Genomic DNA, 22035 nt, shown 5'->3' on the forward strand with positions numbered 1-22035 from the left:
TGAAATTGCTAATGGTAATGACAAGCATTTATTGAGCACTTACTGTATGCCTGGTACCATTCACATGACTTCATTTAGCCTTGCCACAAGCCTGTGGGAAGGTCCAACTTTAGGCCCGTTTCACAGATAAAGAGATGAAGGCACGGAGAGAAGGTCAAGGTCACTCGGCCTGCAAGCAGTGACATTGGACCAGAATGCAGGACCACACGACCATGTGTTAGACCATTTACGTTAAAACCATCAACACGTTTACAGGAAAAAAAGCCTGAAAAGCAAATATATCAAATGTTAACGCTAGCCATTTCTGGGTGTTGCCATTTGGGACGAGGCTCATTTTCTTCTTTATATTTTGGGTATTTTCCACATTTTCTACAGTGGACCTGTACTACTTTTATAACCAGAAACGACGCTATTTTTAAAAGTCTCCAGAGATTTCATAACCTCCCCTAGAACGGTTTAAATAACAACGACACAAACGAAGGCCAGTAATGAGAGGAGTAATGAGAGGAGGTCTGCCCTCCCTGGGCCCCCACCAACCCCAGCCCCACAGGGCAGGAGCAGAAGCCTTACTGTCTCAGGCATCGGTTTCCCGCCCTCAGAGACGAGGAAATAGCTTCAGGTCAAAAGCCTGAGGACAGCTCTCCCCTCCTGCACACTGGGGGGAGGCACCCTCTGACTTCATCTGCTCTCCCATTCCCAGGCTGGTGGCAGGGTGGGTGGGGATCATTGTGCACCTGCGCCCCGACTAAAAACACCAGGAGCCAGGGATGGCCGGGAGCTGCGGAGAAATCGTCAAGGATTAACACAAGCAAGCTCTGGAGGGCAAGATGATGCTCCGAAAGGTCAGGCCCGGGAGAGCACAGGATGCCCGCGGGGGCGTGGCCACGGGAGGCCCTGAGTCCGGGCATCTCCAAGGACATGGCTAATTCACTCCCAGCACACCCAAGCAGCCAGCGAATGTGATCTGACGGAGGTGACAAAGTAGCAGGAACAAACAGCAGGTAAGGGACACAGAGCAGAACGCAATTTTGCACATCACCTTTCATGGCCGTGAGAACAAATAAAAACATATTTGAGAGATGATTAGAAACGAAAAAACACAACATGACAATAATTATGTCAAAGTGAACGGGCTTAAAGACACTTTTCTATCTTTCTTCTTCCGTCTTGTTTGTCAAGCTTTCTCTAATTTGTTGTTAAATCAATTCAAATAAACATATTTATATTTTTAAGGCCTCCTGGGAAGTCCGCCAGGCTCCGCTGTTCACTGGGTCCTCTGGACCCAAGGCCAGGAGCCCTTTCCAACGGACTCTGGGCCCTGACCCGGCGGGCAGGAGCTGGTCGCACAAACCCCAGCACCAGTGCAGAAGGGTGGACCCATGTTGGCCCCCGACGTGGCCCTCTCTGGTTTGTGAAATGAAAAGATAAATCCACAGTGACGACAAACTCCGGGGCTGAGCTGTCCCCAAGAGGCTGAGAATGGGGTCCAGGCTCCTTCCGTCCCTCCTCGGGGCTGTCAGACAAACCTGTGATCTCTAGACACCTGGCCTGGTGTTCCAAACGGTAAGGATGGAGGCAGCATGAAGAAAAAAGGGAAGAAGACCCCTCCTCACTCCCCCTGGTCTCTCACCTAAGGCTGCAGCTATCGCTTGCCAAATGCCAGGAGGAGAGGTGCCAGGCCCAGCCCGGCAGGGTGGGGTGGGCTGCAGACGAGGAAGCAGGCCTCTCCCTACCTCTTGGGGCAACCCCCGCCTCCCCGACCTCACCCCACTCAGCCAGGAGACCACTGTCAGCCTGCCGGCTGCAGAGCCTAAAATGAACCGGTATGATTCGCCTATATTTCTAGAGGTATTTGCTAAGCATCTACTATGTGCCAGGCCCTGGATGAGGCTACAACGATGAGCAAGACGCATGGCCCCTGCTTGCCATGGGGAAGCAGGCATTAACCCAGAAGACACAACTGCAGAATTATAAACTAGGATGGTTGCAGTGAAGGAGACGGCGAGGCCCTAGGAGATGAAGCCCCAGGATGCCTCCGGCAGGAGAGGGGCCAGGGTGCTGTCCGGCATGCACAGGGTAGGCCCTGCACACACTCTGTGCTCAGGGACCTATGACAGGGTTGGCCTAAGCCCACGGCTTCTGGGCAGAAGGATCATGTAGAGAAGAGAGACCCTGGAGACAGAACTGCGGCCACATTCCAGCTCCCCCTGCCTCGCCTGTCCCTCCCGAGCAGTGTGATCCTGGGCAAGTTACTTCTTGGTCTGTAATAACATGCAGAAAAGGACACTTCATTTTCAAGTGCTGGGTTGAGGCGTAGGATGTAAGTCCCTGTACTGTTTAGACACCGTTGCACACCCCTTCCTGCCAATTCGTCCCCATCTGGGAGGCTGAACCCTCCACAGGCTGCATCACTGGGCACTCTTGTCCTCTGACCACCTGCTGGGTTCCACCAATGGGAGATGCTGGCAGGACAACGGGGGTGGAGCGGGTCAGATGATTTCTTCCCCCACCCTCACCCCCGCCTTCCCTGTGGGTTCAGCCAGGGCTGCCTCCATCCCCCTCAGCCTGCGGCTCCTGCCGGGGACCCCTCACCGGACTATGGCTTTTTGGGTTCCCACAACTCCACCCCCTCTCCTTGCCCATAACAGCTCCCCGCTGCCGCAAGTCCCCGAGTGCTGTCCCTCCCTTGTTGGGGCCCTCCTCCTGCCCCCACCTCTGTAAACAGCCCTTCAGCAACCTGCAGACTCCCCCGGTGGGGGTTCCTGCCAGCTCCTAGCTGATAAGGCCTCCTGATACACTCAGTCCATTCTGGTCATAATTACAGGGTACAGGACACTGCCTCTGGGGAACACGCATCTAGGCTGCAACACTCACAAGCTGGTTAGTTCAGTCTAATCTAAGAGGTTGGCAGCTGGAAAGGGTAAGACGGAGGCTCCAGAACAATCAGACTTGGGGGGCAGAGCTATCATTCACTCATCAAACATTTCAGCTCCTGCATGCTGCATGCTGGCCCTGGGCCAGGTGCTAAAGATGGAGAGGTGAAGAGGAGATAGCCTTTACTCCAGGGGAACAGCCCAGCAGAGGTGGCAGATGTACAGACAAGTGACTGTGCACAAGGGGGTCAGTGTGATAAGAGCTGAGAATGCGAGGGGAGAACCTGTTGGTCTGCATGGGGTGGGATCAGGAGAGGCTTCTCAGAGGTGGCGTTGGGCTGGGCCTCTTTGGATGTGTAGGAGTTCACTGGGCCAAAGGACCACACAGGGAAGAGGGAAAAAGACAAGGAGAGGAGAGGTCTGGTGGGGCAAAGGTCATTGTTCTCCTGTTGACCAAAGGACCAGGTCACTTAAAGTGACAGCTGGCCAGGACAGAACAGGGACCCACAACAAATCCTGCCACAGAACCTCTGCACTTGCTGCTTTCTCTGCCCTAAGTCCTTTTCACTCAAATCTTTGCAAAGCTGCTACGTCTCACTGTTTGTCTCCTCAGAGGCTTCCCTGACCACAAACAGCTGCCTTTATCAGCATCCTGTGGCTGCCATAACAAAGGACCACAAAGGCAGTGGCTTAATCTTACAGTTCTGGAGGTCAGAAACGTGGAATGCATCTCACCGGGCCAAAATCGAGGTTCTATTCTTTCTAGAAGCTCTGGGGAAAATCCGCTTTCCTTTTCCAGCTTTTAGAGGCCTCCACGCTCCTTGCCTTGTGGCTCCTTCCATCTTTAAAGCCAGCAACAGCTGGTCAAGTCTTTCTCAAGCTACATCCCTCTGGCTCTGCCCTCTGGCCTCACCCTTTTACTCAGAAGGACCACATTGGGCCCATGTGGACAGGCCAGGACAACCTCCCACCTCAAGATCCTTCACTTCATCACGTCTGCAAAGGCCTTCTTGCCAGGTAAAGTCACATTTTTAGGGTCCTGGGATTTGAATGTGGACATCTTTGGAGGGCCAGCCTTCTGACTGCAGGCTCCTGTCTCCCACATCTTCGCTTCCTGCCCTTCACCCTCTATTCTCCTCCAAGCACTTCTGCAGCTGGGTTTGGATGATCCGTGCACTTGTTCATGGCTTCTCTCCCTCACTAGGACGGGAAGCTCCAGCATCTTCTGTGTCTTGCCCACCTTGTGTTGCCAGCACCTAGAACAGTGTCTGGCACCTTAGATGCCCCACAAAGACACGCTGGGAGGGAGGGAGGGCAAGAAGCGAGCCCCACCTGCAGTCAAGCCCTGGAGGCCTCCTGGTCCCGCCCCTGGGAGGTGGCGGTTTTGAAAAGCCTGAACCCTGCCTGGCTCCTGCCTCATGTCACTGAACCCAACCTCCTCATGGAGCCTCTAAGTTCGTGTCCTACAACAGTGACCCTCTGGGCCAAGGGAGGCCGGGTCATGGTTGGGGACCACTAGGCAGAAGGAGGAGCCAGCCCAGGCGAGGGCCAGTGGATGAGGAGCCAGCTGAGGGAACCAGGACTGGACCCGGGTGGGCGTAGAGGGCAGGTGCCAAGGACAAGATGGCGCTGGGCCCAAGAGTGGAGGGAATATGGGGTGGGAGGACATCACAATCTGGGGCTGGGATGCTGGGGACCCAGGCATCTGTAGGCACAAAGGGAGTGGCCCTCGGCAAGCACGAAGCAGGGCCCCAGTCCCATCCTGGGCTCGAGGGAACTCCTGTCCGTCCGAGAGCTTGGGGCAGCAAGCTCCTGGGAAGGAGCGACTGACTTCCCCACTCCCAGCCAGACCCATCTTCATCTCGCACTGGACTCCACAAATCACGTAGCTGGCCCCGGGTATGGTTCATAAATACACAGACTGTCAGAGACTTCTGAGATAATCTAGTCCTGGGACAGTAAATCCTTTACTCCTGTGAAACACTCCCCATCCAGTGCCATGGCAGACATTGCTAATCAAACCCAGCTGGCCATCCCACTGTGCCTGGACTTGGCCCCACCCCTTACCTCGGCAGCCACCACCAATCGATCAGAAGAGGCAGCGCAGTGCAACCCTTCATCTCACAGGCGAGGAAACCGGCCCCAGAGAGAATGACATTCACGTAGAGCGCGGAGCTCACCCTGTGGCTGGCTGACTTTCTAGGTTTCCCAGGCAGCCTTTGTCAAATGACGAACTCTGCAAGCAGACAGCCATAAAGCCAATACTCCTTTTGTAACGTGAATTACTCATGAGTTTTAATAAGTTCCATTCCCATCTAGCAGATTAAAATGGAGACACAGAAAACACTAGATGGGTGGTTGTGGCTATGGGGAAGGCAGGACACCGGGGCCCGAAAGAACGTTTGAGCGCCACCCATGCGGCAGGAAGAAGCCTGGAAGCTCATTCTCTAAAAACTGTTTTTCTTATTAGTAAAAACTTAACATATTGTTTGGAGAAAAATTAGGAAATACACATAAGTGAAAAGAGGAAAATATCAGATCCCCACTGGTCCACCATGGGGAGAGCCACACTCGGCAGCCTGGGGTCCATGCAGGGCTTTTAAATGCAGCACATGCTCCTCTCCCCTCTCATGAGCATGGGAATTGCAGAGAAAAGGCCCCGGCGGCCATCGGATGTGACAATGAGGGGGCTCAGGCCCCTCCTCCCACCCTGAGGACCAGCCCTGGGCACAGTGGTGCTGTTCAGAGGCAGGACAAGGGTCTTGCTCTGGACCTGAGGAAAAGGGCACTGTGGGTCCTGCCACCTAAGGGGGCCCATCCACAGGGCAGACCCCCAACCTGGGTGTAGAGGACGCCACAGAGCCTGTGGGGGCCACGGCCAGGATGGTTAAGGGGAGAACAGGCTGCTGCCAACGGGTGGTAGGCGCCTCCTGAGTGGGTACGTCCAGTCCTGGCATCAGGCCTGGCATTAGGCTCACAACACGGGGGAAACAAAACAGAAACTTGGAGAGGTCACCCAGCTGGCAGTGGCAGGGCTGGGATTCCCCTCACCCTATCGACCCACTGTCAAGGACGTTCCCCACACGCAGTGACTACTCCGAAGACCAACACTTCAATGGAAAATGGAATAAATCGCCCTGACCTCATCTAGACCATTCCCGATGGGCGCACCCCACTCTCTCGGTCACCACCATCGTTCCCCTCTGCTGGCACACCCTCCACCAGCCCTGTCTCTCTACTTGGCTGCTTTTCTTTCAAGGGGGCATCAACCTCGGGATCCCATGGCCCTATGTAACACGTCTGCCCACCCTGCTGTGCACACGGTCTGCCCGTGCACAAAGCCACGGGCATCTGCGGCACACGGGGGAGCTCAGGCCCACCCTACGCAGCCTCTCCCTGGCCGTGCGGCCTTGGGCAAGTCCCTAGTCCTCTCAGTGCTTCAGGCTCCCGTTCTGCCCAGCGGGGATGACAATGGCATGGTTCCAGTGCACAGCAAGGCTCTGAGCTCGGAACCTGCCACAGACGAAAGCTGGTGGTGACACGAGTATACTGGCAGCTTAGATAACTGCTGCGTAAATATGGTTAGATGACTGGATCTTGGGCATCTCCCAAGTGCGTCCTCTTCACGGTGTTCTCTGTGGTGCCCGCTCAGACAGGACATTAATAACCAGACACCGTTCAAAGAAAACACAGTGGGAGTAATAACAATGGCGCTCACGGGGACCCTGAGTGCCCCCGGGATGAGATACACATTCTGTCTTTAATTTCCATAACAAGCAAGAGAGGAAGGAGTTATTGCACTCATTCCACAGACGGCAAACTAAGACCTAAAGAGGTCAGACACTGGTCCCACAGCAAAAACACGGCAAAACCAGGAGTTGTGGCTGAGACTGCTGGTTGCCTCCTTGGCCCCAAATATCCGTTCTCTTTTTCCTCTATAGAAACAGAAACCCCTGTTCTTAGGTGGACACCACCTAAGGTTCTATTTCCCAGCCCCCCATCACAGTTAACTGCAACCATGTGACCAAGTGCTGGCCAGTGAGAAATAAGCAGAAATGCCATGAGGCAGTTTCTTGACACTTGCATTGACAGAGAGCTAGCATTCACCTCTTGATCTTTCTTTGTTGTCCTTTCCTCCATCCTGCTGCTTGAAACACTAATGCAATGGCTGGAGCTCTAGCAGCCATCTTGGACCATGAGGTCAAGAGCTACACCAAGGGATGGCAGTACAATGAGCAGGGGGGGGCCTGGGTCCCAGCAGATTTTGTAGCGCACAGCTGCCATACCAGCTTTGAACAACCTACAAAGAAATCCATATCTGTTTATGACACTGTTATTTGGAGTTTTCTGTAATTCATAGCCAAATCTAATCAAGACTGAGAGTCCCGCCCAGGTCTGTCTCTCTTGGAGGCAGAGAAAGCAAAGGCAGGCCAGCTAGCATGCTCCCAGGGAGGGCTCTGGGCTTGGTGCCTGTTGGGGCCAGAGGGAAAGGGTGGCCATGAGACTCCCCGCTGTGGCTCTGCCCCAGGTCTCACTTTACTGGGCTTGAAAGAAGTCTGTGAAGGCTCATTTACAAGGTAAATCTATGCCTGGGGCTCAGCGGGGTTCCTGCGGCTTTTATAAGGAAGAGATTTCAAAGATCAGTTTAGAAAGGGCTTACTTACATCAGCGGTCACAGAACTAAAAAAAGGCCTCTTTTGAGCCGTCCTGTTGAAGTGGACATGCCAGCGACACGAAATAAACAGCGATAAGGAGATTCGCAGCTCGTTGGTGGTGCCCTCTCCGTTTTAAAGCCAGATTGATGGAGGTGTAATTTACATACCGTAAAATGCCCCCTTTCTTGTGTACACTTCTGTGAGTTTTGACGAATAAAGTCATGTAAACACGACCACATTCAAGATAGAGAAGAGTCTATCACCCCAAAGAGTCCCTTTGTGTCCCAATGCTGTCACTCCTCTTCCCCCACAGCCCAGCCCTGGACAACCACAGACCCACTTTTTGGTTCTGATAATGCTGCCTTTTCCAGAACATCCTATCCAAGGACTCAGATGTAGGCCTTTCGAATTTAGCTGCTTGGGGCCGGCGGGGTGATGCAGCGTTTAAGTGCGCAAATTCCGCTTCTCAGCGGCCCGGGGTTCGCCGGTTCAGATCCCGGGTGTGGACATGGCACCACTTGGCAAAAAGCCATGCTGTGGTAGGCCACAGTATAAAGGACGTAGGCGTCCCACGTATAAAGTAGAGGAAGATGGGCATGGATGTTAGCTCAGGGCCAGTCTTCCTCAGCAAAAAAGAGGAAGACTGGCAGTAGTTAGCTCAGGGCTAATCTTCCTCAAAAGAAAAATGTATAAAATAAAATAGAATTTAGCTGCCTCCACTCCGCAGAAGGATCCTGACACCCACCCACGTTCTCTTTTTGCTGAGCAGCGTTCCACACGCAATCTCGTGTCTGTCCACCAGTGGGGGGACATTTGGATCGTGAGAGGGGGTGGTCCTGCACAGCTTCCTCCTGCCCCTCCTGGTCCCCTTGTCCATTGTTCTCCAGGGCCTGGGGCCCAAGCCCAGGGCTCCTTCCCTCCCGCCCTCTGTGAAGCTGATACGCAGAACGGGGACTGGGAAGAGCAAAATGGGGAGGAACGGGCTGACCTCATCTCCCGGCAGGTGCTGAACCAGGAGCCACAGGCGGGCTGAGGGCATGCCCTTCCAGAGAGCTCACCCCCCTGTCGGGAGGCGATGCCTCCAGGCGCTTACTGTGCATCACGTTCTTGAGCCTCAGTTTCTTCATCTGGAAAATGGGGGAGTTGTCAAAAGTAGCCCTCTCGTGGGATGGTCATGAAATGCAAGTAATGCCTTCACAAGGTCCCCGGCACACTGTAAGCACTCAGAGGAGTGTGAGCTAGAAACAGAGGTGGTGGACGTGCGCTTGGTTCGCTGACACGTCTCCTCCGAGGACCAGCAGCACCTGCGGACCAGCAAGACGGGCAGATTCTCGGCCCGCCCAGACCTACTGTGTCAGAAGCTGGAGGTGGGGCCCTGACAGCTGTGGTCCCACCAGCCCTGGGGGGATTCTGATGTCCCTAAGGCAGGGTTCCTCAGCCTCCACCGGGGGACATTCTGGGCTGCGTCACTCTCTGTGGTGAGGGCTGTCCGGTGCATTGTAGCATGTTGAGCAGCATCCCTGAACTCCGCCCACTGGAGGCCAAGAGCATCCTCCTGGTTGTGACACCAAAAATGTCTCCAGACATCGTTAAATATCCCCTGGGGGCAATATCGCCCGCCTTGAGACCCACCGACCTACAGTTAGAGCCGCTGTTCCAGAGAGCGTGAGGCAGACCCCCCCTCCAGGGGCCTACAGGGGAACTGTCTTTAGCAATAGTAACCCCCACTGGTCCAGCGCCATGCACCAGCTGGACGCCAGGCCGTACTCCTTGCACAGCACCATTTTACAGACGACGGAACAGGTTCAGGGTTTGAAGACACGTGGCTCCTAAGAGGCATAGCCAGACGCAGCCCACGCCGTCGGGCTCCGAGCTGTGGGGTCTCCACCCCACTCACACCGCCTCCCGACTCACGCTGGTCGTCTCTTCCTTCTCTGTCCTCGTCACAGCCACACCTCTCCGTATAGTCCCCTTCCCCAGAGAGCCGTCTCACGTGACTTCGTCCACTCGGGCCACCCTGCGGGACTCCTCTGCTTTCATGCCTGGCTCTCCCAGGGCCATAAATCATCTCCCTGTTATGACCTGTGCCAGTTGGGGAGGGGCAGAGAGGAGCCCACGCTTGAGCTAGACTGTTCTGTTTCATTTTTATCCTTGACTCCCACCCTTTCCCATTAGAACTGGCTTAACAGTTGATTTCTTCTGCCTAAGTGCCCAGCAAAGGGAGTCTGGGGGATCCAGAGCCCTCTTCCAAAAAGAAGGCCAGGGGCAGCCCCAAGTGTAAAACTCACCATGAATGTCGGTCAAGAGGCAGAAAATGTCTGACCAGGTCGTCACTTTCAGGGAACCCATCCTAAGAAAAGAACCCCCCGAGTTGGATGGCCGTCCAGAGCTGATGCTCAGACAGCGGCTCCTTCTGAAAAGCAGCATCCCACCTCTCAGGAGGGAGCTAGTGAAGACAGGTCCAGCCCAGCACGTGGTGGCGCAAAGTGTGTCCATCCCACGGGGACTGCTGGACCGTCTCTGGACCAGGCCCAGACAGGAGGGTAAGACCAGACTCTCCCACAAAGGGTTCACATCTGATGGAGGAGCGGACAGGTGGCGGCAGCACAACAATGAAGAGACAGGGCTGAGACACGAGGCCAAGGGCAGGGGGGGCCTCCTCCAGCACGGGGGGCCAGGCAGGGCTGCCCAACAGCACGGAAGAAGGCACTGGATGAGACAGCCACACGGAAAATAAAAAGCAGGACTCAAGCGGGCAATGAACGCAAATGTGAAAAATATGAATTCACATGAAAAAAGACCAGAAGGGACGACACAAGAGTAACAGCGCAGTTGCGTTAGGGTGATGGCCCCAAAATACGGTTATACGACCCTTATAACTATATGAAAACAAAACCAGCAATTGCCACAGGTGACGAGCCAGGGGACACCCCCCCCCCCCCCGGCAGATCACACCGCCGTACCTCGCCAAGTGCTTCACACACATCATTAATAAGGCGGGCACTCGTTTCCTCCAAGTATAGATGGGGAAACGGGCCCAGGGAGGTCAGGGGGCTCGCCCTCGCATCCATGGTTTTGTGGCACTTAGAACACCCTAGGGCAGGGCCGACCCATCCCTCCCGCCTGCCTTGCCTTCATCACCAGCACCAGACAGAACTGCTCCATGGGCACCCCCAATCACCGTTTTAACTCTTCAACCCCAAAGCTTCTAGATCTGAGCCCACCGAGGCCCAAATGGATGGACCAGTGCGGGATCTACGTCCACTGAAGAGGATTCTGGCACATACTTGACGCATTTGCTCAGTGGCCGCAGATCTCCCTGCACCAGGTGTGCAGTCAAATCTACACCTCCCTCCGATCCACATCCTTCTCCAACCCACATCCTTGCCTCCCAGGACACAGGACAGGACAACGCCACCCTATGTGACTGGGGGCCAGTGACTCAGCAGGGACCGCTCATCGGACTCCGCAGCACAACGTCACCAACACACTTGGCTGAAGAAATGAACACGGCCGATGGCAGGGACCGTGCCAACACCACCGCTGTCTGTCATGAGGTGACAAATGTCAGCTACGGAATGCTGAAAGGACGGTGAACACATGGAGTGCTCTTACTGAGTGCGGGGGCCTTATGGACATCCTTTCATCTGACAACCCCTCGAGGAGGGCGAGATTCACCCGCATTTTCTAGAGGAGGCATTCGAGACTCAGAAAGCGGAAACAACTCGTCCTGGGGGGCAGGTAATGCCAGAACAGGTGAGTTTCTTTCCTGTGATGGGGTCAGGGGTCAGGCACGAATCAAGCTGGGAGTGCCCCCTGAGAATCTCAGGGACAAGCACAGGGCAGTAGCTCAGAAGGGGGCTTGGGGCTCACAGACTCTGCACAGGAAGAAGGGAAACCCAAGTCCCGGAGTCCACGGATTTAGCATGAAAAGGTCCTTAGAAATCATGGTCTAACCTAGTCCTGCTGAGTCGAGATAATGCGAGCCATACATGTAACGTGACATTTTCTAGTAGCCATGTTACAGAAAGTCAAACAAAACAGGCGAAACTCATTTAAATAATGTATTTTATTTAACCTACTACATCCAATGTATTATCATTCCAATATGTGAGAATATTTAAAAACTATTAATGACATGTCTGATGTGCTTTTTTTCATAGCAAGTCTTCCAATTTCACGTATGCTCCCATTCACAGACATCTCAATGTGGATGAGATACAACCCTCAATAGCTGCTGGGGGCTGTCGTAATGGACGGGGCACATCTAACCCCTCAATTTGCACTAAAGAAACTGAGGCCAAAGACCTCACTAAGTAACTCACTTAGTGCTTGTCAACTACTGCCATGTGGCTCTGAATGAGGCGAGAGCCACATGCTTGTCAATCACAGGGCCAAACTCAATTTTGGTGTGGGACTGGTGTGGTTCAGTGGAAAGAGAACATGTTTTGGAGCAAGAAAGATCCAAAGCTGAATTCTGATCCTGCCACTAACTAGCTGTGTGGCCGTAGACCTCGTACTTGACCTCTCTGAGCCTCAATTCCCTATCTGAAAAATGGAGATAATTCCCCTAGTCATACCGTTGTGAGAATTAAATATTGGCACACAGCAGGTGTTCAATAAATGGGGACACGAGGGTGACATAGGTGGGGAATATATTGCCATCATCATCCGTGGCATCATCTACATTTTAATCATCTGCAACCCAGAAAAATGATGCTTGAAGGGCACGGCCCCTCCTGCCTGGGGGGCAGATCTGCCTGGACTGGGGGGGGCAGGAAATGAGAGAGACGGGCGAGGGGAGAGGAGAGGACACCTCCACAGGGCATTAGAAGCGCATGCCCGCTGCATTCCAAACCACACAGACGAGTAAAACAAAAGCCACCCAGCTCCGTGGGCCGGCGCCCCAGCCAGCCCGTGTACTATCAGCGGTGGGAAGCGCCTCCTGGGAGCTGAGCCTATTTGAAAGGAAGCGATCATGGACCTTTTGATCCGTCTGATAATGGCCCAGAGCCACAGTCTATTGCTTTGCTGAGTGGAAAAAATCCAGAACCAGTACCTCCAACTCCAAGACGTGCCCATCTTCACCCGGAGTGGGGCTCAAGGGATCCTGCACTCCGGGCTCCAGATCTAACACAGCCGCTAATGCAGCCCTTGGCGGCTCAAGTCGGTGGAGCCCTGCATGTCCGTGAGCCAGGCTCCCGCCCCCCTCAGCCTCCGGGTGAGTTGTCCCCTCTGCATGGCCTGGTCCTCTCTCCCTTCCTTCTGGCTGACTCCCATTTATTCTGCTCATTTCAACTTAAAATGTCACCTCCTCTGAAAGGCCTTCTATGGCTCCTGATGCAGGGTTTCCTTGTTACACGCTCAGAATAGTCCGCCATCACAGCCGTCACTATATCCCAACGGGACCATGGGGACTGACTCTCTACCATGGAGCAAAGATGGATCTGTATCTCCCTGGTGTCTGGGAGAGCACCTGGCACCAAGCAGACACTCAATAAATATTTGCTGAAAGTCGCTGCTGCATGAAGATAGCTAGAGAACCAGAGAGGCTCTGGGTTGGTTTGACATGGAGGGAAAGCAGGCAATATTCTGGAAAACAGAAATAAAACTTGCAGCATCTGCACCTGATGCATTAAGAAATTTTTCGTGGAACAATTCCAAAGGGTCAGGCATTATTGCGTCATGTTGCTAGATTCTTCCAACAACTGCAGGGCACTCGGTTATAATGGACACAATTCACAGAACAACGATTACATCAACCACTGATTTTCCAAGAGCGTCAAAGCTGAAGCCTCGTATCAAAGAGTCTTTTGAGCGAGGGGCGCACGCAGTTACAACTCCTCTGTGTTCGAGAGTGGAGCTGGCTCTGTGGAGCAGCACAGTTTCTCCCTTTCCTCTGTTTACATGCTACCCTTCTAGTTCTCAAACGGGTGGTACCACTCCCATGGAGAAATGGTGGGTGAGGTTTTGAGTGTGACATGATTGGCATTTTGTGGGCTCGATCAAGATGCTAAACCTCCTGCAACACATGGAACATCCCACTCGAGGAAGACCATCCTGCTCCAAAAGCCAATAGTGTTCCCCCAATACACTGGGGAATGTTGGCCACAAGCTAGCCTAGGCCACATCCCCGGGGGAAATGGCGGCAGGGGGAAAACGAGCCAAAAAGGTCACATCATTATTAACGAGGACCCATGAAACCAGGTCCTTTTCTCACCCAGGCTGGACCAGTTGCCTTCTGAACATCCCAGTACATTCCTGCCTCTGCACCTTGGGTCATGCCAATCTCCTCACTCACTTAGAGGGCAACCCTGCCAGTCTCCACCTCCCCGCATCCCGGCCAACACAAGCTCCTGCTACATGGCACTTGCTGAATGGCTCCCTGTAACCATCTCTCCCATCTCCAAAGGATTCCAGGTCTCCGACAACACAACTCTCTTAGTGCTTGTCCAGTACTGCCTTGTGGTCTCCACGGCATGAGCCCCAAGTGTAGACGCCAAATCTGACCTCAAAATATTGACGAAGTGACTGATTCTTTCACGTCATCCAGTTGAACCCGTACCAAAATATCGTCCACTAGACCAAAAAGAATTCCTCCTTTAAATAAAGAAACATTTATTCCAAAGGTCCTGATTAGTATTGAGCACTCAGCATTCACAACTTCACTGAATCTTCCCAACAATGCTGGGAGGGCATTACTATTATTAAAGTCACATGACAGACAGAAGAGCTCAGAACTCCAGGGGACATGTAATTTGGCTAAAGTTCCATGGCTACAAAGCGAAGGAGCTAAAATTCAAGTCCACGCCTGGCTTCCAACACCTCTCTCCCCGACAGCCAGGCGGGCCCTCCTTTCTCTGGTTTTGTTCTTATCGGTCAACTGTGTGTCCCTGGTCAGGGCTGCAGGAGGAGAGGCATCCTTGCAGGGCTCCTGGAGGGTCACCTACTGATTCGGGCTCGGTGATTCTCCTCCTGGTCATCCAACCCACTCAAAAATCCAGAAGATCAAGTGAAGCCAGCCTGGCGGCATCTGATGGAGGCTCAGGCAGGCTAATGTTTAATCTCGCCATGAAGAACAGCTTAACTTTCAAAGCCTGGCACCAGTCAATTCTCCCCCAGGTAGCTGTGGCTTTGGGCTTGGGACAGTTTTATAGAAGCAGGCAGGGTTCCAACATCGAACAATGGAGAAAGCAAGCAACCCGTTCGTTCCGTGGTTTGGCTTTTCTCTCCCGAGGAGCCAACGCGCCCGTGGGCAGCAGAGGCTGCAGCTTTCAAACGGGGACAGCAGCAACAAGAAGCGTGCTATAGTTAGTGCCGGGCTCCAATCAAACCCCACCTGCCAAGCGGAGACCAGCTTTCAGCGCGCCGCTGGATGCCTGGCAGGACCCCGGGGCAAGCCCCCTGGAGGAACCCTCCACCCCCAGAGCTGCATCCAACCTGGACCCCTGACCCCCAGACCTCGGACCCCCAGCCCCAGGGAACCAGAATGTACGGCTGGGAAAACAGCCATTAGGTGTGATCAAAACCCCTGTGCAATTTCCCCAGTTTCTCCTGGTAACTAGCTGAGCAAGTATCTAGTATCTTCACACTTTGAATCTTCAAGCCCAGGCTGAACACAGCACTCGCGTGCCAGCTTCCTGCCCAGCTGTTCTGGGACTTGGAAAGGCAGAAAAGTGACTTCTCGGAAAAGGAGGCAGCCTCAACACAGGCTTCTAACCTCAGCCCATCTCCAAACTCTACTAAAACCTACAGTGAAGAGATTTTGTTTGTTGTATGTATTGCGCATTTAGAATATAAACCCTCAAGGACAGAAGAAGGGACGACAGCAAGAAAATTTCGCAGGGTGGAAAGACAGACCACCCTGCCTGCTGATTTAGCAAACTCAAGAGACCTACATCCTAAGTGGCAGCAAAGAAGGACAAAACCCGACCCAACTTACAAACTCCAAGTCCCAACGGGTTCAGGAATGAGAGGCGGCAGGCATCTCTGGAAACGGGCTGGGGTGGAGGAGGCAATAAGAGGAGCAGATGAAGGAACGAGTTGGGTGCCTGTCTCCCCTCCGCTACGTCTCCCAGCTGGGGGACTGTCCCTCCTCCATCGAGCACAAGACTGGAAGCTTATTCCCTAAGGAGGAGGAAACGGAAGGTCTCAGGGCGAACTGTGCTGAAAACGGGCAGATTCCGCGAATTTACACATACTGGATGCAGAGGATGCTCCTGCTCCAAGCCCTCTCCCTTCCCTCCCAGACCCACCCCCACCCCCAGCAGCCTGGCCTCGACCACCCAGAATGGAGACTGGAAGACTCTTACCCAGGGAGTCGGACCAGCCCAGGAGGGAAGAGCTAAAGACACTGACACAGGAGTTCTCCAGGACACAAGCCAGCAGGGCCCCATCAGAGAAGCTGCCGGTCAAGAAGTCCCGCCCCCTGTGCACAGAGCTTGCAGGACAGTTTTCAGCCTCCACCTCTTAAATATGAGAAGACAACAAGGACTATGAGCTAGCCAAAGAAAGAAGCCTCTAACATGAAAATTCAGACCAAACAAGCATCCATAAACAAAGAGAGAGGGGCAGAAGGAAGACACACAGCGCATCCAACGTGCGCCAGCATGGCTCTAAGACCTTGCCCTCTAGTATCTCATGTAATCATCACAACTCTTAACGCAGATCTCAATTAGTAACATTTTTATTTTAAAGACAAGGTGTTTGGGGAACAGTGCGGTTAAGTAACTTGCCCAAAGTCACAGAGCAAGTAAATGTCAGAGCTGAGATTTAAACCAGGCACCCGGCTCCATGCTCTGCATCACTGCTTTCAAAGCACGGCCCGGCCGGCCCTGTCTGTCAGGAATCTCCTCAGTGTGCAGAAGATGCTGCAGCCCTGACACCAGACCGGACTTTTCTAAAGGACGAGAGAGCGCTCTTGCAAATTAAAAATGTGGCAGATTAAAATATGGAATATAAAACTGATGAAATCTTCCAGGAAGTTGAGCAAAAAGCAAAAGGGATGGAAAATAGAAGGAAGAAAGATAAGGAAATTAGAGGATTAGTCCAGGAGGCCCAATATCCAAACAAAGGGAGTTCTAGAAGATCAGAGAAAACCAAGGAGCAGAAGTCATGATGGAATAATCCAAGAAAACTGCTCAGAACCAAAGGACACAGCTCCAGATGGAAAGGTCTCATTCAGTGCTCAGTACAACGGATGAAAGAGACCACCACCAACACGGGTCATCCTGAAGTCTCAGGGCACTGGGGACAGAGAGAGGATCCTGTGAGCTTCCAGACACAACAAACCAGGCCACGCAGAGGATCGGGAATGGCCTCCCACTTCTCAACCGCAACCCTGGAAGCTGGAAGACAATGGAGCAAGGCCTTCAAGACTCTCACGGATCTCCAACCTTGACTTTGAGCCCTAGCTCGTCTAGCGATCAAGCACTAGAGGAGAAGAAGTTCATTTTCCCATGAAAGTTCTCAGAAAATTCACCACCCAGGCACTTTCTCAAGAAGGGTGTGCTCCTAAATTCAAAGGATTCAGCCATAAGGAGGAAGACAGGAAATGGGAAATCTGGCCCAGGAGAGAGGCAAGGAGGACCACAGGTGATGGTGACAGAGGGCCCAGGTGACAGCCAGGCCTCAAGTGCGGAGGGCAACGAGTCCAGACTGGACAGGTCAGAGGACCTCACCGTGCTCCAGAGGAGGAAACCGAGAGAACATACCTGCTGCATCCACACAACTTCAGGGGCTCATAGACCACTACAGAGAGGTTAGGGAGGAATTAATAAGCACACCCGCCAACAACAGACAATTTCTATTTCCAAGGAAAACAGAAAGCAGAGCAGGAAAGGAAAAGTGATCACAATTTCCGACATGACGAAGTTGAACAGCACTGACCGATAGTAATAGCGTAAACCCCAATTACTGGTCTTACCAAAATGATGATGAAAACATATCAGGAAGCTGAGGGGACAAGAAAGATCTGAGGTTAAAGGAAGAGGAGACCCACATCCTTACCTTCCACAGTAAGAAATCGGAGCCTAGGACCAAAAAATCAAGATGAAGCAATGCATACGTTATTTTGGAAAATACCAAAATCATCAGCTAAGAAAGTCTGCAAGCAACTGCCTCTGGGAAAAGGGACAATAGGGGAGAAGCACTGTTTTGCATATAAACCTTGGGGAACTGTAACTATGTGTGACTTAGAAAAGGCAAGGGAAGGGGAGTCAGACGTTGATGAGACAGGTGACCTCACCGAAGGTTCTAACAACCGAGAGAAGGCGGGACTGTCCCTCCTTTTACCAAAAAGACACTGTCAGGCTCAGAGACATCAGTTAACCCTAAAGAGATGCTAAAACTAAAAGCTCACTTCTGCCAGATCCCAGCACCTATGCTTTCCCTTTGAGTCCACATTCAAATGTTCAGCAAACGTGAACTGGGCACACACGGAGCCTGCGACAGGAGGCTAGGCGCTGGGGGGACACAGTGGTGGATGGGACAGCCGGAGTGCCCCACCCAATGCGGCCTGTGGTCTACCGACAGGAAACAAACCATCCCTAATAACAAATCCAAGCGCAGCAGGGCCCACCCCAGGCAGGGGCAATCTATCAAGGGTAACACCGGTCTGACTCCTGGCCTCCTGCCCTGCTAGTCCATCACAGGTCCCATGGCATCAGGGCACCCCGTCCCGCTCATCCCCCACAGGTAAGCCATCAGATCACTGCTCAGCACTTGCCCACAGCACTTCTGGGAACTCAACATGCCATCACCCGGGCCTGTCGACACCCCGCCTCCGAGGCTTTGATTTGGAAGGTATCACATTTTGTTTTGTTTTCCATCAGTCAAGCTCAAAGGCCAGACCGGCTCTGTGGGGGAGAGCGGCACACAATCCCCTGTGTGCATGAAGGGACAGTGAGCACCTTGCACAGAATGGCCTCCAGTAAGTGCTGGTGGGTCCGGGGGGCCAGGGCAAGTCTCGGATACCAGGGTGCAGAATGCAACCTCAGCTGTGCTGCCCACTGGCTGGGGGACGGGGGAAGTGGCTGAACTCCCCCCGGCCTCAGTGCCTGCATCTGTAGAGTGGGGATAAAACGTCAGCCTCAGAGGGCTACAGGAGAATTAAATGACCTCATGGGGATGACTGTGTTTCGTAACCTGCCATCACTAAGACAGAACCAGGGATGAAGAGGACAGGACGGTTTCCCATGGCTGCCTGCAGTCACTTCTGCCATAATTCCAAGGTACAGGGCTTTCATCTCGTCAGCCTCTTAGAATGGGACCCTTATCCCGACTCTTCCCAGATCTACCCCTGGGAATGACGGGTCAGGAATCATCGGTTAGGAATTTAGCCTTTATTTAGTCACGGTGTGAGGAACCCGGTGTGGACATGACTACAAACAGAATCAGCCGAGTCACTGACTTCACGCTGATAAGGCTCAGTACCCACAGCTGGCTGACTTCTGGCCCACACCCCTTGGCCTGCTTCAGCTTTCCTGCTGGGTTCCAAGGCAGCTGCCCTCTCCACAGCAGCTGGGCCTCCATCTAGTGCTCTCTCGCCCTCCCCCAAGTCCAAGTCACCTCGGACCCCCCCGCCTACCACCTCCTCCCGCAACTTACTCCACCTTCTCAGACTTAGTTCTTTTTTTTTTGAGGAAGATTAGCCCTGAGCTAACTACTGCCAATCCTCCTCTTTTTGCTGAGGAAGATTGGCCCTGAGCTAACATCCGTGCCCATCTTCCTCTACTTTATATGTGGGATGCCTACCACAGCATGGCTTTTGCCAAGCTGTGCCATGTCCGCACCCAGGATCCAAACCAGCAAACCCCGGGCCGCAGAGAAATAGAACATGCAAACTTAACCAATGCGCCACCAGGCCAGCCCCTCAGACTTAGTTCTGATTCCTGATTCTACCACTTATCAGCTCAGTAGCTTGGCACTGATAACACCTGTGCCGAGCCTTGGTTTTGGGGGGATAGATAATAACGCCCATCACAGGGGTTATCTGGAAGACGTGTCACAGTGCCCAGCATGGTGGTCATCTCCCCACCCCCCACCCTCCTCATATTCATGATATCAATGCCCTATAAACAATTAAGAAGATTTTTACACAATCTGTACTCTGTATTATACATTTAACAACAACAATACCCCAAGTGATCTTCTGTCACTCAAGTCAGGTCCCTGCTAAGTCAGCCTGACAATGAAGACGACGAGCTGCAGCAGAGGGAGCCTTTTCAGCCACACTGCCATCTTCACTGACCGCATGTTCGGGAAATTACTAGAACACTTGATTGCATTTCATCCTTGCTTTATAAAAATAAGTTAAAACAGAAAAAAAGTGAAAGTATCATTATCAGTGATCACTATTGGTCTCATAAACTGAATACCATGGAGATGCTGGAACCAGAGCAATGAAGGTTACAGGTTGACCTTCAACTAGGAAGAGAGGGGAAGTTTATAACAATGGATGAAATGACAGAAGTACAGAACGGTGTTATCCAACCATGCTTAAACAGTGAGGCATGATTAGGACTTTGCTTTCATTCTCTGGGAATTTAGATTCCTCACAACTTAAAGGTCTAGCCTCGGACTTTTAACTTTTGAGGTAACGTAAACAAAAGTCGGGAACTGCCTATAAGTCAGTACCCTAATGATGTTCTCTTGTTTTCTAAACAGACTTTGACATTTCGCATCAAGTAGAAGACTGTTTATCCAAAACACCCAGGATTTGACTGCTCCGGGTGAAAACATTTCCAGAGTTCATGTATCTCAACTCTCAAACAACACAAGGATGAGAACGGAGATGTTACTGCTGCCAGAGCCCACTGAATCTCTGGATCCACACAACAGGGTATGCACCTAGAGGCCACTATGACATCACCCTCCTTGTGCAGAGCCACGGAGCACAGAATGGGCCCCGCGACATCGTTCCCTGGTTATTCACAGCCCTGCACGTATCTCAGATCACCCATCACTGCATCTGGATTCCTGGGTAGTATCCCAGTGCCCTCAGATCATGCTCTCCTGTCCTTTGTCAGGCAGCTCCCTCGGGTTCCATAGCCTAGTGATGGCAGCCCTGTGACCAGAGCCCAGGTCTCTGCACTCCCACCTCAGCCTCAATGCCACCATCCTAGCTGTCCATCAAACTACCATGGAAACGTAAAGGGTACTCCCAGCATGCAACTGTCTCCCCGCTGCGTCTCTCCCAGGGAAGAGGAGCAGGCTCGAAAGCCACTTCTCCATTCCTCTATCAGTTTCTTGTTGCCGCTGTGACAAATCACCACGTTCTTAGTGGTTTAAAACGACACAAATTTATCTCACATTTCTGGAGGTCAGAAGTCCAAAAGGAGTCTGACAGGTTAAAAATCAAAGTCAGCAGAACTGTGCTCCTTCTGGAGATTCCAAGGGAACATCCATTTCCTTCTCTTTCCCAGGTTTTAATGGCTGCCTGCAGTCCTCAGCTCACAGCCCCTTCCCGCAACAGCATCAGCGACCTCTGCTTCCATCATCACATCTCTCCTCTCTCTTGGGCCTTCCTGCCTCGTTCTTACAGGATGCTTGTAATGAACGGGACCCACCTGGATAATCCAGGATCCTCTCCCCATCTCAAGATCCTTCTCTTAACTGCATCTGCAAAGGCCTTTTTACCAAGTAAGGTAACATATTCCCAGGTTCTGGGGGTAGGATGTGGGCATCTTTGGGGGGCCGTTCTGAAGACCTACTCCGTGTTAGAGGTTGGTGGGCCAAAGAGGAACACTCTCCTCTCGTGGACCTATTCAGGGGGGGCCGCAGGGAGTCACGAGGCGGTGGCTGTGAATTCCACCCAGGTGGGCGAGGTTCAGGGAGGCTGCTGTAGGCGCAGTCACGGTCACTCTCTGCAGGAGGTGCCGTGCAGACAGGTGCAGGGACAAGAAAGGGCGTGGCCTCTGGGGAAATAGGAAGGCATCTGGGTGCAGCTGGGTCTGGTCCATTCCAGGAAGGACAGGAGGAGTGAGGGGGCCAGAGCACACAGTGGGGCTTCTTCCTGAGGGCAAAGAGGTGTCTTGGTAGATGGTGGACGTGGCAAGAGAAAGATCTTGGGGTTGCAGGGCTGAAGCAGGATTGGAGGCGCTGAGAGGCACAAAAACAGTGGTCCTGGCAACTGAGAGCAGGATGTTCCCAAAAGCAGGCAAGGACTCGGGAGGCGGGAGGTGAGGGAGGGGTGGGTGGAGGATCCCTCGAGAGGGTTAAGTAAGTGCACCACCAAATTGGCAGGTCATCTCGTGCCCTCACCACCCCCCGCCCCAGTTCCCGATGAGAAGGCCTCAGAACGCTACTTTTTAAGTATGTCATACCATAGAGGATTAAAAATAGTTTGAAAGAGGAGAGGAATATAAATATCGCAAAGGCTCCTGGCTGCATGGAGAGCCCCCCAGGAGAGGGAGGCAGGAGTGGGGTGTGATGTCACCAGAGTCCTATAGGTCCCTCCAATCAGACCCCCAGGTCTGCCGGACCTGAAGGTCCTGCTGGTTGACACC

General features: G+C 53.0%; 1 protein-coding gene across 13 annotated transcripts in view; it reads right to left on the bottom strand.

The window, feature by feature from the left end:
* Nucleotides 1–22035, bottom strand: part of CLMN (calmin) — a 114651-nt gene that overhangs the window by 84708 nt on the left and 7908 nt on the right. The window contains exons 1-2 of one of the 13 annotated variants that reach the window (XR_011533050.1): nt 6981–7173; nt 4941–5109 (exon numbers count right to left, since the gene is read on the bottom strand). The exons of the other annotated variants lie outside the window; for them this stretch is intronic. The gene's annotated coding sequence lies outside the window, so the exon portion shown is untranslated. Of the gene's footprint in view, nt 1–4940; nt 5110–6980; nt 7174–22035 lie in introns of those variants that run through there. 13 annotated transcript variants of the gene reach the window in all.

This window comes from Equus przewalskii, chromosome 25, assembly GCF_037783145.1.
Source record: "Equus przewalskii isolate Varuska chromosome 25, EquPr2, whole genome shotgun sequence".
NCBI lineage: Eukaryota > Metazoa > Chordata > Mammalia > Perissodactyla > Equidae > Equus > Equus przewalskii.